Source organism: Coregonus clupeaformis, chromosome 36, assembly GCF_020615455.1.
Source record: "Coregonus clupeaformis isolate EN_2021a chromosome 36, ASM2061545v1, whole genome shotgun sequence".
Taxonomy (NCBI): Eukaryota; Metazoa; Chordata; class Actinopteri; order Salmoniformes; family Salmonidae; genus Coregonus; species Coregonus clupeaformis.
Window position 1 is genome coordinate 1,245,797 of NC_059227.1, and position 6,973 is coordinate 1,252,769.

A 6,973-nucleotide genomic window follows, 5' to 3' on the forward strand; every position below is an offset into this window, starting at 1 on the left:
GGTCACTGTGTTCTCTCTCTCTCTCGCTTTCCCTCCCTGCTTCCGGCTAGACACACAGCCAAAAAACAATCCTCCCTCGCTCCTTCCATTATTGAGAGGCAGAGCTTTTCTCTCTTTTCCCTTAACTATCTTCACTGCTGTGTATGGGAGAGGGATAGAGTAAAGGAGAAAAAAAGAATGACAGCGAGAGAGAAAGAGGGAGAGAGTATGAGAAGGAAAGAAACAGGCAGCCATTCCAAGAACTCCCCTGTCCTCTCTTTAATTTTTCTAAAAACGCCAGCTTCTTTTCCTTTTCCCTGAAAAGCTTTAAGCAGACACAGCTATGCTCCATGGAGTTTCACCCTGGTGTGATTTCCTCTCTGAATGCTTAGCAGTCAGTTAGCTTATACACCACATTACCAAAAGTATGTGGACACCTGCACGTCGAATACCTCATTTCAAAATCATGGTCATTAATGTGGAGTTGGTCCCCCCTTTGCTGCTATAACAGCCTCCACTCTTCTGGGAAGGCTTTCCACTAGATGTTGGAACATTGCTGCGGGGACTTGCTTCCATTCAGCCAGAAGAGCATTAGTGAGGTCTGGCACTGATGTTGGGCAATTAGGCCTGGCTCGCAGTCAGGGTTCCAATTCATCCCAAAGTTGTTCGATGGGGTTGTGATGCTGAAGCAGGAAAGGGCCTTCCCCAAACTGTTGCCACAAAGTTGGAAGCACAGAATCATCTAGAATGTCATTGTATGCTGTAGTGTTAAGATTTCCCTTCATTGGAACTAAGGGGCCTAGCCCAAACCCTGAAAAACAGCCCCAGACCATTATTCTTCCTCCACCAAACTTTACAGTTGGCACTATGCAGTTGGGCAGGTACCGTTCTCCTGGCATCCGCCAAACCCAGATTCATCCGTCGGGCTGCCAGATGGTGAAGCGTGATTCATCACTCCAGAGATCGTGTTTCCACTGCTCCAGAGTCCAATAGCGGCGAGCTTTACACCACTCCGGCCGAAGAGATAAACAAATTAAAGATGCAGCCAGATCGACATTGATGGTGTGTCTCTAGAGCAGGTCACAATAACAGAATGGGAGGTCAACACTCTCTTCTGATGCCAACAAAAAAACTCTCAGTGGGGAAATTATGAGTGGATTCAGACAATCAGGCAACGTATTTTCCATCTTTTTAAAGCTTTTTTTTTATTACAGAAATTCAGTAAGATTACACCAAACTACACTAAAACATACTCAAGAAAATGATATACATTTTAAGTATTTTTTTTTGCTATCATAGGGATACCTTATCAATGATAGCTACTGAACAAATACAAACGATCAACCAGTCAAAGCAGCAAACAGAGGGGTTTTACGCACATGCTGCATCACAGGGATAATCACCCAACCTTGCACGTTGAAATTAATCAATGTTTAAAAAGTTATGGTTTTTCAATGACTCTTCCATTCCCTTAGAAACATTTCAGGGCATACAAGGACAACACCTAACCTTCAACCTATATTGGAAGATAACCCTGTGGACCTCGCACTACACAGTTATTACTAACTTAAGACTACTAGTATTTCCAGTCCTCAACGAGTAAAATAATTATCAGTACATAAAAAGGGACAGATCAGCTCTCCATATCCCAGTCTGAGGAAGACAAGCTTCTCCATTTCGACAAACACAACCAAGTGAGGTCATACTGGGGGATTCAACATTTTCCAAACTTTCTTGACAAATTGACACCTGTTTTCATGTTTGTATCATGTATTATGGATATTTTGTGGGGGAAAGTAATATTTATGCTTGTCAAAATGGTGGTTCATTGACCTCTAGCTCTGCAAACTGGGAGAAAATAGACTCCTGTTTTGCCTGCTGGCAAGAGGAGCTCTCCTCTCTGTACAATGTCTCTTCACTCAGTAAACAACCCAGATTCAGATGTCATGTCAAGTACTAAACAAGTAGTCTTGATCAAGATAACACAATTTTCTATACACATTCCCAGGCTAAAATTAGCAACATAATAATATGGGGAGAATGAGTGAGAGAGAGGGAGACAAGAGAGAGAAATTACAATCATCTTTCTAGGTCAAGCATCGGTTCCTCTTTTCTTACTATAATTCTGGCTTCATTTTCATGAAAGTATGAGAGAAGACCAGTCATTGAAGTTCTTGATTAAACCAAGTCCGTTTTTATAATAAATGAGACCTCATTTTCTTTCCAGGTTTTTTTGCAAAGAGAAAAATCCAGTCATTTAGGATCACAACGGCACCAGCACTGGTTACAGAGGGATTCTGATGACATGAGTAAACAACATATTTTTTACTATCAAACAGAAAGAACAATTCTTATCTACTGAATAAGACAGGTGTTGGTGCTAGTCTTTAAACTATGGATGTAACATTCATCTATAGGCATCGCCACCGGTCCCAGGTTCAAATGTTTAAGATATGAGTGCATCGGTCCGCGGGACCACAAACCTATCCAAATCTAGCATGCATTATCAGAAAAATCGATTCAAACTTTACGAATCGGCGGTTCACAATTTGTTTTTGCTCATATTACTTTCTTTTTACCTTCTGAAAATAACGCCCATCTTTTGTGACAACTGATGCAGCCTGTCCTTCGGTGTCAAACTAAGCATGTTACTTCGTTGACAGTCATTGATCTACAAGCCATTTTCCATGCCGAATAACCCTAGACAACATCAATAGCCTAGTCAAACAGCACACTGTACGCAGCGCGCACTGACCAAAGAGGTTTATTCCTGATCTTGCACACTGTATCTGTGCAGCACATTCAGTATTCAAATGCTTGTAAAAAAAATAAAAATACTTGCACAATACTGGGCTTTATTAGTTGAGTGTCAACCAATCTAATTTGCTAGGTTATTGTTATCAAATGTGCAGTTGAAAATTGTGATTTATGGAATAAAAGTAAGCTACCACCTACCGGAGACAACTCTCATCTGGCTATACCTGCTGATCGGGTTTACATTCTATTTTATTTCGATTGTTCAGGTTCACTATCAGCAATAGTTTGGTTAGTTTTGCTTTAAACGATCAGTGTATATGGACATTTTTAGATATACAGGGTCAAGTCAGCAATCATTTTTGCGCGCTGCACTGCATGGCCAAAGCGAAAGGAGAAGAGATGCTCCACTTCCAAACGGTTAAAATCACTCGATTTTGAGACTGGGTTAAAATGAAAAGTTGTGCTATATAGTGATTTACTATTTCATAGCTCAGAAGTGGGGGGACAAAAAGCATTCATGCATTGCCACCTCAAATCTGATAGTGGGGTGGTAGATGCCCAGCCTCCCTTATGGCTCAGTTTAGGTGCCTACATACATGATAGACATATACACTACCGGTCAAAAGTTTTAGCACACCTACTCATTCAAGGGTTTTTCTTTATTTGTACTATTTTCTACATTGTAGAATAATAGTGAAGACATCAAAACTATGAAATAACACATATGGAATCATGTAGAAACAAAAAAATTGTTAAACAACTCTAAATATATTTTATATTTGAGATTCTTCAAATGGCCACCCTTTGCCTTGATGACAGCTTTGCACACTCTTTGCATTCTCTCAACCAGCTTCAGGAGGTAGTCACCTGGAAACTTGATGATTGAGTTGGAGGCGTGCGTGGCCATGCAGTCACGGGTGAACATGGAGTACAGATGGGGGCTGAGCATGCACCCTTGTGGGGCCCCTGTGTTGAGGATCAGCGAAGTGGAGGTGTTGTTTCCTACCTTCATCACCTGGGGACGGCCTGTCAGAAAGTCCAGGACCCAGTTGCATGATGACCTTGGAGAGTACTATGGTGTTGAAGGCATTCTTACATACAGTTGAAGTTGGAAGTTCACATACACCATAGCCAAATATATTTAAACTCAGTTTTTCACAATTCCTGACATTTAGTCCTAGTAAAAATGCCTTGTCTTAGGTCAGTTAGGATCACCACTTTATTTTAAGTATGTGAAATGTCAGAATAATTGTAGAGAGAATGATTTATTTCAGCTTTTATTTCTTTCATCACATTCCCAGTGGGTCAGAAGTTTACATACACTCAATTAGTATTTGGTAGCATTGCCTTTAAATTGTTTAGCTTGGGTCAAACGTTTCGGGTAGCCTTCCACAAGCTTCCCACAATAAGTTGGGTGAATTTTGGCCCATTCCTCCTGACAGAGCTGGTGTAACTGAGTCAGGTTTGTAGGCCTCCTTGCTCGCACACGCTTTTTCAGTTCTGCCCACAAATGTTCTATAGGATTGAGGTCAGGGCTTTGTGATGGCCACTCCAATACCTTGACTTTGTTGTCCTGAAGCCATTTTGCCACAACTTTGGAAGTATCTTTGGGGTCATTGTCCATGTGGAAGACCCATTTGCGACCAAGCTTTAACTTCCAGACTGATGTCTTGAGATGTTGCTTCAATATATCCACATAATTTTCCTTCCTCATGATGCCATCTATTTTGTGAAGTGCACCAGTCCCTCCTTCAGCAAAGCACCCGCACAGCATGATGCTGCCACCCCCGTGCTTCGCGGTTGGGATGGTGTTCTTCGGCTTGCAAGCAGCCCCCTTTTTCCTCCAAACATAACAATGGTCATTATGGGCAAATAGTTCTATTTTTGTTTCATCAGACCAGAGGATATTTCTCCAAATAGTACGATCTTTGTCCCCATGTGCAGTTGCAAACCGTAGTCTGGCTTTTTTATGGCGGTTTTGGAGAAGTGTCTTTTTCCTTGCTGAGCGGCCTTTCAGGTTATGTCGATATAGGACTTGTTTTACTGTGGATATAGATACTTTTGTACCTGTTTCTTCCAGCATCTTCACAAGGTCCTTTGCTGTTGTTCTGGGACTGATTTGCACCAAAGTACGTTCATCTCTAGGAGACAGAACGAGCCTCCTTCCTGAGCGGTATGACGGCTGCGTGGTCCCATGGTGTTTATACTTGCGTACTATTGTTTGTACATATGAACGTGGTACCTTCAGGCGTTTGGAAATTGCTCCCAAGGATGAACCAGATTTGTGAAAGTCTACAATTGTTTTTCTGAGGTCTTGGCTGGTTTCTTTTGATTTTCCCATGATGTCAAGCAAAGAGGCACTGAGTTTGAAGGTAGGCCTTGAAATACATCCACAGGTACACCTCCAATTGACTCAAATTATGTCAATTAGCCTATCAGAAGCTTCTAAAGCCATGACATCATTTCCTGGATTTTTCCAAGCTGTTTAAAGGCACAGTCAACTTAGTGTATGTAAACTTCTGACCCACTGGAATTGTGATACAGTGAATTATAAGTGAAATAATCTGTCTGTAAACAATTGTTGGAAAAATTACTTGTGTCATGCACAAAGTAGATGTCCTAACCGACATGCCAAAACTAAAGTTTGTTAACAAGAAATTTGTGGAGTGGTTGAAAAAATGAGTTTTAATGACTCCAACCTAAGTGTATGTAAACTTCCGACTTCAACTGTAGGTATTCCTCTTGTCCAGATGAGATAGGGCAGTGTGCAGTGCAATGGCGATTGCATCGTCTGTGGATCTATTGGGGCGGTATGCAAATTGAAGTGGGTCTAGGGTGTCAGGTAAGGTAGAAGTAATATGATCCTTAACTAGCCTCTCAAAGCACATTCATTTAGTTCAGTTACCTTTGCTTTCTTGGGTACAGGAACGATGGTGGACATCTTGAAGTAAGTGGGGACAGCAGACTGGGATAGGGAGAGATTGAATATGTCAATAAACACTCCAGCCAGCTGGTCTGCGCATGCTCTGAGGACGCGGCTAGGGATGCTGTCTGGGCCGGCAGCCTTGTGAGGGTTAACACGCTTAAATGTCTTACTCACACCGGCCATGGAGAACGAGAGCCCACAGTCCTTTGGGAGTGTGCCGTGTTGGTGGCACTGTGTTATCCTCAAAGCAGGCGAAGAAGGTGTTTAGCTTGTCTGGGAGAAAGACGTCGGTGTCCCCGACGTGGCTGGTTTTCCCTTTGTAATCCGTGATTGTCTGTAGGCCCTGCCACACACGTCTCGTGTCTGAGCTGTTGAATTGCGACTCCACTTTGTCTCTGTACTGACGTTTTGCCTGTTTGATTGCCTTACGGAGGGAATAACTACACTGTTTGTATTCAACCATATTCCCAGTCACCTTGCCATGGTTAAATGCGGTTGTTCGTGCTTTCAGTTTTGCGCGAATGCTGCCATCTATCCACGGTTTTTGGTTTGGGTAGGTTTTAATAATCACAGTAGGAACAACATCCCCTATACACTTCCTGATGAACTCAGTCACCGTGTCCGTGTATATGTCAATGTTATTCTCAGAGGCTACCCGGAACATATCCCAGTCCGCATGATCAAAACAATCTTGAATCATGCATTCCGACCAGCATTGAATAGACGTTAGCACTGGTACTTCCTGTTCGAGTTTCTTCCTATAGGATGGGAGGAGCAAAATGGAGTCGTGATCTGATTTGCCGAAGGGAGGGGTGGGGAGGGCCTTGTAGCCATCCCGGAAGGGGGAGTAACAATGGTCGAGCGTTTTTTTTGTAGCGCGAGTACTACAGGCAATGTGTTCATACAACTTCGGTAACGTTTTCCTCAAATGTTCTTTGTTAAAATCCACAGCTACAGTAAATGCGGCCTCAGGACATGTGGTTTCCAGTTTGCACAAAGTCCAGTGTAGTTCCTTGAGGGCCGTCGTGGTATCGGCTTGAGGGGGAATATACACTGCTGTGACTATAACTGAAGAGAATTCTCTTCGGAGGTAATACAGTCAGCATTTGATTGTGAGGTATTCTAGGTCGGGTGAACAAAAGGACTTGAGTTTCTGTACGTTATCACAATCGCACTATGAGTAGTTAATAATGAAACATACAGTATATCCTTAGAGAGCCACGATTCCGTGAAACAGAGTATGGTGTACATCTCTTGTACACCAAGGACCCGGGGAAAAGTTGCAAGGTAGAGTAGAAAGGAATGTGCCTA